The sequence below is a fragment of the Portunus trituberculatus genome, chromosome 37 (assembly GCF_017591435.1).
Source record: "Portunus trituberculatus isolate SZX2019 chromosome 37, ASM1759143v1, whole genome shotgun sequence".
Lineage (NCBI taxonomy): Eukaryota > Metazoa > Arthropoda > Malacostraca > Decapoda > Portunidae > Portunus > Portunus trituberculatus.
Window position 1 is genome coordinate 29,366,228 of NC_059291.1, and position 12,500 is coordinate 29,378,727.

Consider the following 12,500-nt stretch of genomic DNA (forward strand, 5'->3'; position numbering starts at 1 on the left):
AAAAAGGGAAGCTGTCCCTGATAAGTAATCTGCTGCAAGCATCTAGAGACAAGCACTCTATCTTGTAATAACAAGTAGATAACTAGAGAGAAAAAAAAAGTATAGGAATTGAGGGTCACGAAGAGAGGTAACGGTTGTTCGCCACAGATAGAACTCTTAAACTAATTCAAGACAATGACCATGACAAAATTCAAGCCATTCAAACACTTTTTCATAATAGTAATCTATTGTTCTATTTCAATATTAAATTTCACGGTTACACAAGAAATATATAAATGGATTAGGTTTGGATAATCCTTCATAATCCTGTCAATGTAAACGTTGTACACAAATGCTTATGCAAATATCGCTATTCATGAATTCTGCAACAAAGGTCAGTGGTGCATCCACTCAAGTATTAATTTGTACCATCCATCTCATTACTTGTGTGTGACATGAATTTTGCGACTATTGCCATTAATTATTTACCTTATTCCGATAAATTATCGTTAATGCGATTGTAATGCAAACACGAAGGTGTCAACATAGCCCCGTCACAGCAGGTCATCGCCACCAAGCATTCCCTCCGCCTCGATTCCCTCAAGCTTATACAGTTTGTGCGGCTCAGGTGAGGAGGGAGACACGATAGTGCGCTCATTGAACAGGTAAGATAGAATAATAATTCTCTCTCTCTCTCTCTCTCTCTCTCTCTCTCTCTCTCTCTCTCTCTCTCTCTCTCTCTCTCTCTCTCTCTCTCTCTCTCTCTCTCTCTCTCACCAATATTTAAACACTATGGATCTTTTTTTTTCTTCCTCCACGTGCAGTTCAAGGTACAAGCAGCAGCGCTCACACATGAAAGAAGATTGAAAGAGTCCGGGAATTTTGCAAGATTACCTAACATTTGAAGCTAACAATATTACTTTGGATTATAAGAACACCAAACCTAACCTAACCTAACCTAACAAAAACATATATGTGTATCTTATATTTATAGTGACATTCTCCTTCTGCACTTATTTGGTGTAATTAAGTGCACAGACATTACACATTTTCAGGAGCAGTTTAGTTTAAGTTTGCAATGAATGATGACAAGCGATAAGAGGTAAGTGCTCTGGAACTGTCTGGTTTAGTTAACGGTATGTGCATTATTCATTTTCTTGTGGTCTTACATCCTTCTACCTCAAGACGTTTTTCCTCACAATTTCAGGTAATCCTTCTGACTACTCTTTGGTGACTTACCTTCAGAGGGTCTTTTTTATACCATTAGATGGCTTTTTATGATGTTTATTTTTGGACACTGGTTAAAATCCCTCTTACATGAAAAACTCAATAAACTAACCTCGTATACATAATTCCTACATGCAGATCTCTTCTTATACTACAAAAAATATATAATAATAATATCATGTACATATCTACCATATGTACATAACACAAGACGTCCTGAAACGAGGGTAAACAAGCAGTAGAGGGATCGCAGCCTCTCAGTGGGGGAGCATTCACAGCCTCCTGACGTGACTCGCCGTAAAGGGAACAGTACAAGGGAACATTAACAGAACAGGAATAACATAAACTACAACATTCCTGGTAACCGGCGGGGAATCTCTCTCTCTCTCTCTCTCTCTCTCTCTCTCTCTCTCTCTCTCTCTCTGGAAAGAAGAAAAAGATTATTACAGTGTAACGTAACAGGAGATATCTGTGTGTGGGGAGGGAGTGTTGTGTTGTGTTGTGTCAGAGAGAGAGAGAGAGAGAGAGAGAGAGAGAGAGAAATATTACAGTATACTACAGTAATGATTATCCAATGAAAACGAAACATCAAAGATCTCTCTCTCTCTCTCTCTCTCTCTCTCTCTCTCTCTCTCTCTCTCTCTCTCTCTCTCATCATCACCATTATTATCATTACTATTATCATTATCCCTCCTGTCAACATTAATTTGCTAGCCATCCTTATTACTTCTCTTGAATGCTCCTCCCTTTTCTTGCCAACCTCCCCCACTCCTCTCCTCTCTCCTATCCCACCCACCATCTCTCCTTCCCTTCCTATTTACCCTTGTTAGCCTCCCATCCAGCCACTATCCAGCAGGTAATGAAGTCTTATCTGTCTTACCTGCCACGCTAATGACGCAACGAGTAACTCAAAGCCAAGTCAGCAGGCTTTGAGCACTACCCTCTGCATGTAAGACCCCAACAGTGAGCTAATTAACGAGCATATTAGATCGTTTGCAGGGCGTCAAGGAGACAACTGATGATACCAGCAACAAGAGTAGAGGAAGAGGCGAAGAGGACGAAAGGAATACATAGGAATACATAGTAAAGAGGAGTGATAGGCGGCCTTGCGACCTATAACGAGGTCACTCGTTTAATATACTACATATACAAAAGCTATTTACTTAGGAGGTGGTAAGGATAGAACAGATGAAGCTCCTCCCCACCCATCCCTCCCTCCGGCGTTACCCGGCAAGAAATAAAACGAAAAAAGCACCCCGATTGCTGAGAAGGACAATCAGGGAAATTTATACAGGAAATATGGGAAAAAAAAGGAGTACTAATGTAACCATTACTATAGCTAAGAAAAAAGAGATATCTAATGTAACTACTACTATCGCTGAAAAAAACAAAGAAGAAGAGATACATCTAGTGTAACGACTACTATCGCTAACAAAAAAAATCGGAAATCATTTTCTCTATAAAACTTACCTAATTTACTTTTGAACCTTGCTACCGTGCTGACTTGGACGACAGACGCTGGCAGCTTGTTCCAACGTTCAACTATTCTTACGTTAAAAAAATTTCTTCGCAAATCAGTAATAAATCGCTGTCCTTTAAGCTTCAAGTCGTTATTTCTTGTTACTGATTGTGAAAGCTCAAAAGGATTTTCGTAATTGATCTCGTCTATATTTTTAAGTATTTTGAACGTCTGGATGAGGTCACCTCGGATGCGACGATCTCTGAGGGATAACATATCTAGTTTTTTGAGACGTTCTTCATATGACAGGCCACGTATTCCGGGGATTAGTTTCGTTGCTCGTCTTTGCACGTTCTCCAATTTCTTAATGTTTTTTTTTCTCATAACATGGAGACCAGAACTGAACCAAATGCGGTCTCACTAATATTGTATATAGACGCGTTATGATTTTAGCTGTTTTACAATCAAAACTCGCAATAAATCCCAAGACAGCGTTTGCTTTACGACTCGCGGCTGAACACTGTGTAGCACATTTCAGGTCATTTGTTATGAGTACTCCCAGGTCCTTCTCTTCAGTGACTAAGTTTCGTCCTTGTAATTTGTAATTATATTTCACATTATTTTGGCCGATGTGCATTAATTTGCACTATCTCCATTAAAATTCAAAAGCCATTTGTCGCTCCAGCTACTAAGGTTGTCTAAATCCCGCTGGATAACATCACAGTCGTCTCTTTTGCGTACTTTGCTACCTATTTTAGTTTCGTCGGCGAATTTGGATATTTCTATACGATGCCGCAATTTAAGTAATTTATGTACATCAAAAAGGTAACGGACTCAAACCTGAACCCTGGGGAACACCAATCGTAACTTGAAGCCAGTCGGAAGCTTCTCCATTTATAACTAGTTTTCTATTTGTTAGCCAACTTTCAATCCAACCACACAACCGCTCTCCCATCCCGTGAACTTTCAATTTAATTAAGAGACGTTTGTGTGTTACGGTATCAAAAGCTTTCCTGAAGTCTAGAAAAAAATCATGTCAGATGGAGCTCTCATCATAATTAGAGAATATGCAATTAAAAGTTCCAGGAGATTAGTTAAGCATAATCTGTTCTGGAAACAATGTTGGAAATCTAATATCAATTTGTAGTTGTCAAGGAAGGAGGAGGAGGAGGAGGAGGAGGAGGAGGAGGAGGAGGAGGAGGAGGAGGAGGAAGCTGTGAAACACGAAGGAAAAGAAAAAGAACAAGGAAAAAGAAGAGGAGGAGGAGAAGCGGGAAGAGAAAGGAAGAAAATAAGAAAAAAGAAAAGGAAAAAAGGAAAGGAAAGAGGCTAAGAAGAAAACTAGTAGCAGGCAATTTTATTTATAAAATTGTCTGCGCCACTAAATAACGAAAGTTTAACAGCGCTTCCCACATACTCTTCAAGTATGCCTACAGGCGTTATAAGCCATAACGTAAAAAATAAAGTAGTAGTAGTAGTAGTAGCAGCAGCAATAGCAATAGCAGCAGCAGCAGCAGCAGCAGCAGCAGCGGCAGCAGCAGCAATAGTAGTTGAGTAGTAGTAGTAGTAGTAGTAGTAGTGTGGGGGGGTCGGTGTAACGGGGTAGCTTTTGCGGTCAGCACTAAGAGTCTGTGACAGTGTTATACCCTCCTCTTACCACTGGATAGGTTCACTGAATAATGTTACCATGTCGAGTTGTCCTTCACTGGCGGGGATTTGTCCTTTGGTGAATAAATAGATTATATTCCTTTTCTTCACTTATTAAAAAATAAATGTTCTTCACAAATAACAAAGTTCGGCACTGAAGACCACAACCAACCAATTCCCATTCGGTTGTGACGTCATAGGGCCAGGGTGAGGGACGCTTCTAAAGAGCTTGCGTGGGTGGAGGAAAACACAGAACAAGTTCCGAAATATACTGGACAACAAACAATTGAGTGTTGTAAACAGGGTAATGATTATACTTAAGACGGAGTCCACTGGGATGACCACAGGGAAGGAGACTGGTAGTGGGAGCCAGTCTGTGTAGAACCGGTGTTGAAGTAGATGATGAAAGGGCCCAAAGAGAGGAGTCAGACCAGGTCCGTGATGTGAAGGGGTGGAGGTGAAGCCAAGTCCAAAGAGTGTAACAAGGACTCACAGGAGCCGGCGACAGCTACGGGCCAGACGGACGCGAGCAGCAGGAAGAGAGGCTGAGCTGGTACTAAGGTTGGTCCACATGTTCCGAGTCGTGTGGGAAGTGGCTCAAATCCTCGTCAGCGGCCGGTGTAGTGTAGAGGTAGTCACGGGGAGACAGGGCACCAGACTGAGGAGTAGAAGTGGGGGTGCTAACTCAGCCAAGGCCCAGTCGAGTCTGCATGGGTAGGTCGCGGGGAACCACACAACACCTCCGGTGTAGCCAGATACCCGAGGAGTCGAACGTTCGAAGGCATGAAGAACAGTAGCGTGGGACCTCGAGGTGGTAATCCGAAGCTTCGCAAGTAACACAACTGGATAAACAAGGAAAGCAACACCGAAACAAATGAAACGCTTATTGAGCGAGGAAAGAAAATAAGGAAAAGGATAGTGCGGTCCTGAGATAGATAGTTGAGCAAATAACCCTACTGACTTGTCGTCACACATCTCCCTCACCAAGACTCGATACAGGTATCGAGATGAAAAGACAAGGTAAGCAAATACCCAAACCAGTTACCCAATTATCAACATAAGAGAAAGCTAAATTAACTTAAGTCCTCCTCAGAAAATCTGCCCCAACGTTATCGTTCCTAGGAATATGTACAACACGGAATCTGTAGTCCTGTAACATTAGAGTCCACCTCAACAGTCGATCGTTGGTACTTTTGAAGTTGGAGAGATACACTAGAGGCTTGTGATCCACTTCTAGAAGAAACTCTTTTCCTTTCAGGTAGTAGCTGTAGTGTTGAACACCGAAAGTAACAGCAAGGCATTCCTTCTCCACTGTCGAATATTTCCGTTCTCTGTCTAGAAGTTTCCTGCTGGCATATGATACAGGATGAGGACAAGAATCAACATACTGAAGGAGAATTGCTCCTATTCCATGATTAGAGGCATCTGTCCTTAACACAAATGGACGAGAGGGGTCAGGTAGCTTCAGAACAGGTTTGAACTGGAGGCAGGTCTTGAGATATTCTAAGCTTTTCTGATGTTCGTCGGTCCAAGATATGGGTTCCGGGACACCCTTGCGTAGAAGATCTGACAGGCAGCTGGTGTAAGAGGACGCCTGTGGGATGAAAGTCCTATAGAAAGATATCATTCCTAGGAAGGATCGAAGAAGCTTCTTTGTAGAGGGGGGTTTAGCCTGAGCAATAGCAGTTACTTTATCATACTGGGGGCTGTAGTGTCTTACCATCAACGATGAACCCCAAGTACTTTATACATCCATATCCAAACCGACACTTGGAAGGACGAGCTGTAAGGCCGTGTTCACGAAGACGGTGAAGTACAGATATCAAGGCGTTGGGATATTCTGGCCAGGTAACTCCGTAAATGAATATGTTGTCGAAGTAGAAGGACACACCTGGCAAACCAGAAAGAACTGCCCTCATTAGCCTGATGTAGGTGGCGCAAGCTGTAACCAGTCCAAATGGGAGACGACAGAATTCCATAAGTCCTTGCTGGGTCGGGAAAGCTGTGAATGGACGAGCTTTATCAGTTAAGGGGATCTGATAATACGCTTTTGTGAGATCAAGTTCACTGAAATATTTACTCCCGAAAAAACTGTAAAGGTCCTCTGTGATAGTGTTGACCGGATCAGCGTGGAAACGAGTGATGGAGTTCAGGGCCCGGTAGTCAATGGCCATCCGATAGTCACCAGTCGTTTTCTTGACCATGACGACCAGTGAACATGGAGGGGATGAGGAAGATTGGATGATTCCTTGCTGCAAAAGTTGATTTACCTCTTCTTCAAAATGGGATCTCAAGTGAACTGGAATAGGATAGAGCTTAGGTTTAACTCAATCTGTGGAACATACTTCAATATCATGTGTCAGAGTGATAGTACATCCCGGTATCTCAGAGAACACATCTAGGTGGAAATAACTTCCTTTAATTCATCCTTCTCAGCCTCGGTTAACGACTCATGTACATCTGGATCATGGAACTCATAGTCCCTTCTGGATCTTCTCGACCGTCGGGAGTTATCGGTGACAATTCTGGCTGACTTTCACTTTCTTCATTTACTGATGAGAACTGCAAATATGTGCTGGTATGCAAAGGAAGAGGTTCATCTAAGACAGTAGCTTGCTGAACATTAGCTCTTCGAAAGTACCGTTTGAGGAGATTGGCATGATATACTTTAGGCTTACCCTTTTCTTCAATTAAGTAGTTGCAGCTACTCGTTTTCTCTAGTACCGGATAAGGACCAGACCAGGACATCAGTAGTTTGTTGGTGGTGTCAGGAAGTAGTATCAATACTTCGTCACCTGGCTTGAACTTACGATCTTGAGATTTCAGGTCGAAGTATGCCTTGTAGCGGCTGGCACTGACAGAGGAGTTCTGAGCGGCAATCCAGGCAGTCTCGGCCAATTAGTCCTTCAGCTCAATCACGTACTGAAAGCTAGAACGATCATCATTTAAATTCCTATTTTCCCATAACTCCCTCAAAACCAGAAGGGGTCTCTTACTGCTTTACCGTAGAGGAGTTCAAAAGCAGAGAAAACGGTTCTATCACTTGGCATTTCTCTTAAAGCGAACAGGGTGGCAGGAAGGTATCTATGCCATTCTTGGGGTTTCTTAAAACACAGTTTTCTTAGACAGGCCTTAAGGGTGGAATGAAATCTTTCAATTCTACCGTTACCACTTGGATGATATGGTGTGGTGAAGAGTGGCTTCACTCCCAGCATCTTATGAAGTTCTCCCATCAGCTGTGAAGTGAACCGAGTCCCTCTGTCAGAAAGTATCTCTTGGAATGCCAACTCTTGAAAAAATAGACAACAAAGACTCAGCAATAGAAGTTACTTCCTTGAGCGGCATGGCTTCTGGAAATCCGGTGGCAAAATCAATTAATGTGAGGATATACCGGTGTCTTTCAGATGAGGGTGGTGACAGAGGTCCTACTATGTCCATGGCAACTCTCGAGAACGGTTCAGTGATTATAGGCAAATGGTTCAAGGGAACTGGTCGCACTTTTCCTTTTGATAACATTCTCTGGCATTTATCACAGGAACGGCAGAAGGATTTGACATCGGCAGCTATACCTGGCCAGAAGAACTGATTACACACTTTGTTCCTACCTGATGTTGGTATTTGGAAGAACGGCATACTCTGTACAGAAGGTCATCATATACCTCATAAGTTAAAGTAGATCTGCTTCGAGAAGTCTCGATCTCACCGGTGGTAGCCTTCTGTTGGAGATTCTTGATGGACGAACAGGTCTTCTGTAATTGAGCAAACTGCTGTTGTGTTACATCCAAGGGTTCAAGGATAGGAAGAACGAGGGGATGGATGCGACGAGCAGCCTGGCTACGGATACGAACCACATGAATCTTTTCTGTAGCAGACGTAAGTTGTTGAGGAGGTTCCAGACAGGCCTTTCCAGTGTTGTTGTCTGAGAAGCTTGCTCCTGCTACGTTCCTTACCAACACACTACAAAACTTAAGGGGAGCACGCACAGCATCAACATATCCATCGTAGGAAGGGCAGCGAAGATAGCATCGTACCTGAGGGAAGGCATCCACTCTTCCTAAGTAGTCAGAGACGAGTACAGTGGGGCACTCAGACGTCAACGTCAGGCAGCGCATCTTCCGATACGAGAACACAGGAACATCAAGTATCACGAACAATAGTTGAAACTCTGGAGCCGTTGATAGTTCCTGATGAGAAATACAGGGAAACAGAAGGGTCGTTGAAGCAAAAACCAACCTTGTGTGCGCCTTGTTGTTGCGTGTTATACGACTTATAGAGAAGTGGGTTCTGGGGGCATTGAGGTCTGATGTGTCCAAGCTCACCGCAGTTGTGGCACTTCACCGTCGACGAAATCTTCCTTGCAGGAGGCAGGGACTTGTGTGGAGCCTTCTAAAAAAACTCGGGAGAGATGATATTCTTACGATGCTTAGGGTAAGCTCTATGGGCAGCAGCCCAAGTATCCGCTCGCTTGACCGCATCATCTAAAGTTTGTACATCGTTTTCCTTAAGAAAAGTTCTAACCTCAGATGATAAGCTAGAAATTGATCCATAATGACAAATGATCTGAGAGACTTGAAATCCTTTTCTAAGTTACAAGCATCTGTCCAGTTGTCGAAATCCCGCCCAAGTTATGACGCAAACTGCTCAAAGGTCTCACCTGGTTTAATCCTGCTAGCACGAAACATATATCGGTAGTGCTCGGTTGTGCGGTCGAAACTCCTGAGGAGGCCAGACTTTAGTCTCCGATAGTCATTTATCACATCTTCCGGCAAGGTGGTATAGATATCAGCCAGCTTACCCGAGAGAAGGCTTCCTAGTTGGATAGCAAGAGTGTGCTGCGGTAGATTCAGAAGGTACGCGATGCACTCAAACCTGGTGAAGTACGAGGTGAGGTCGTCAACTTGATACTCTGGCAAACTGGGGCGAGGGGCGGCACAGTTCACTGATGGAGATGGCACGGAACTTGCTTCATTCCGCTGCAAAGATATTTGAAGTTTAAGCTGCTCGAGATATAAGATGCGCTCTTTCTTTCTCTTCTCTTTCCTTCTCACGCAACTCCTTCCCCCGTTCACGCTCTGTCTTTCATCCTTTTGTAACTCCTGTTGACCCAATACGAATTCACATAATTCCTCGTTCTCGAGTCCCATTTCTCGTCCAAGGTCAATTAACTCTGATAGTAGACATGGCTACTTAGAAATATCTTACACTGAAAACCTACCCAAAATTACTAATCCAAACGCCTAAGGAATAAAGTCCCTCCAAGAAAATAAATAGTTACCCTTAGATAAACTAGAACAAAACATTAGCCAGAGGAGAGGGCTCCGCACCTGGCAGCAAGAGTGAACCAAACCAGAGGTCGAAAGATAGACGCACCTGGTTGAACTAGGTCCACAAACAACAGTCACTTTTACTCACTTCTGAGCCTGGACAGCGAGTCTGAGAAGGGGAACAATCCTGTCTCACGAAGATGACAGTCAATATCCACCACCAGCACGCAAACCAGAACATTAGAAGCGATGTATCCTGGCGAGGTCGCCACGTGTGAAGACCACAACCAAACAATTCCCATTCGGTTGTGACGTCATAGGGCCAGGGTGAGGGACGCTTCTAAAGAGAGCTTGCGTGGGTGGAGGAAAACACAGAACAAGTTCCGAAATATACTGGACAACAAACAATTGTGTTGTAAACAGGGTACTGATTATACTTAAGACGGAGTCCACTAGGATGAACACAGGAAGGAGACTGGTAGTGGGAGCCAGTCTGTGTAGAACCGGTGTTGAAGTAGATGAAAGAGCCCAAAGAGAGAAGAGACCAGGTCCGTGATGTGAAAGGGTGGAGGTGAAGCTGGCGGCTGAAGGGAGGAGGTAGGCCAAGTCCAAAGAGTGTAACGAGGACTCGCACAGAAGCCGGCGACAGCTACGGGCCAGGCGGACGCGAGCAGCAGGAAGAGAGGCTGGGCTGGTACTAAGGTTGGTCCACATGTTCCAGACCGTGTGGGAAGTGGCTCAAATCCTCGTCAGCGGCCGGTGTAGAGGCAGTCACGAGGAGACAGGGCACCAGACTGAGAAGTAGAAGTGGGGGTGCTAACTCAGCCAAGGCCCAGTTGAGTCTGCATAGGTAGGTCGCGGGGAACCACACACACCTCCGGTGTAGCCAGATACCCGAGGAGTCGAACGTTCGAAGGTATGATGAACAGTAGCGTGGGACTTCGAGGTGGTAATCCGAAGCAAAGCTTCGGAAATAACGAAACTGGATAAACAAGGAAAGCAACACCGAAACAAATGAAACGTTTATTGAGCGAGGAAAGAAAATAAGGAAAAGAATAGTGCGGTCGTGAGATAGGTAGTTGAGCAAATAACCCTACTGGCTTGTCGTCACAGGCACCGTTCATTCACACAACATACTCACGCTGCTGTCTCTCTCTCCGTGACTGTTACGTCACGGAGGGGTCACGTCTTAAGGGTTTAAGCACAGGTACAGATTTCTTATGAAAATGGAAGATCGTAGGACGGTGAGGCTGAAAGCATGACGTCACACATGTAACTGACCAATAGAAATGTACTCCACATGGAGTTGCACTTGGATGTGACCAATGGGATGCGTTATTTAACAAGCTGACGGGTGCACACCCTTATCATGCTGTTTGGTTTACGGAAAGGTTTTACGACTTGTTTGCGAGCTTACCAACGTTAATGGAACCGTCATGTTCAAGCCCCTTCTCCCTTCTCACTTCTACCTATTTCCTATTCTATACTGCTAGTTGCTATATTTGAAATAGGTCTATTACAGTAGTAGTAGTAGTAGTAGTAGTAGTAGTAGTAGTAGTAGTAGTAGTAGTAGTAGTAGTAGTAGTAGTAGTAGTAGTAGTAGTAGTAGTAGTAGTAGTAGTAGTAGTAGTTGTTGTAGTAGTAATAGTAGTAGTAGTAGTAGTAGTAGTAGTAGTAGTAGTAGTAGTAGTAGTTGTAGTAGTAATAGTAGTAGTAGTAGTAGTAGTAGTAGTAGTAGTAGTAGTAGTAGTAGTAATAGTTGTTGTTACAGTAGTAGTAGTAGTTGTTGTTGTTGTTGTTGTTGTTGTTGTTGTTGTTGTTGTTGTTGTTGTTGTTGTTGTTGAAGTAGTAATAGTTGTTGGTATCAACAAAATTTAGGGTATCAATATAACACGTCACCATCACTGCTCCTTGCAAATCCAGAGCCACAATCATCCATAAAACCAATCCAGCACCAGTACCACACATAACCGACTCCTTCATGTTAATCCGTCCCTTAAAACAATCTAGAAAACACACTAGACAAAACAGCACAAAAGCAGAGTAACACATCTTGATTTTACCCCTGAATATAAAAAGGAAAATTCCCTACTAAACATGCTCCACCCTCCCTCATCAAACCTTAGAAAAAATATCAAACTGCACCATAAATAACACATCTTGTCCTCATCAATCACGTTCCAAATAAGTCGCCTTTCTTTCTCTATTGATTCTCTCCCTCAACGTAACTCAAAAGGAAATAACGAGGCAATAACACAATAAACAACACATCTTTCCTTTTCTCCCATTAACCCCATCGTGGCAAATTCTGAGTAGGAAATAATGTGGAGAAAAAAAAAAGTGACAATAAGAAGTGTGAGACGAGTGCAGCCACTAATATCAAGAGCAGGTGTGGTGTGGGGGAGAAGAAACTACTACTATACATTTCAGCGGTGGACAAACGGTGTTTTTTGCAGATATCTCCTAAACGAATCGTTGGATGAGTATGATATTTCAACACACTACCTTGAACATCCGTTCGTAATTTATGGTTAACATACCACAGTGCTATATGTGTTATGTGAGGAGTTTACTCGTGAAAAATAACACAAAGCCGACGAGTCATGTTGACGTATTCCAATGAAAGTGTGGTCCCCCCACACACCCACCCAAACCATTCCTAACCACTACTACGTCTCCCACGTCTTGGAAGTTCTCTCCCTAGCTCCTCGCCTCCCTCACTCCTGTGTCCCTCCCTACTTCTCCCACCACTGTATTTATACATTATAATGTTCTGTAAGTGTGTATGTATAGATATGATTATTAACGAGTGTGGTACAATTTCATGAAGGCAAGAAGTGGTTCACGTTGATAATTACTGTACAACAGCACGTTTACGTGTAGTATAGAAGAGCCATGTTTGCAGTCGTTATGGTCAACCATGT

At 43.3% G+C, this 12,500-nt stretch overlaps 1 long non-coding RNA gene across 1 annotated transcript; it reads right to left on the bottom strand.

Moving 5' to 3' along the window:
• Positions 1-4,566: 4,566 nt before the first annotated feature.
• Positions 4,567-10,406, bottom strand: LOC123514333. Its single transcript, XR_006677574.1, has 2 exons — positions 9,725-10,406; positions 4,567-4,970 (listed from the first exon to the last, which is right to left on the bottom strand). It is a non-coding gene; the product is annotated as an uncharacterized LOC123514333 (long non-coding RNA).
• Positions 10,407-12,500: the final 2,094 nt, after the last annotated feature.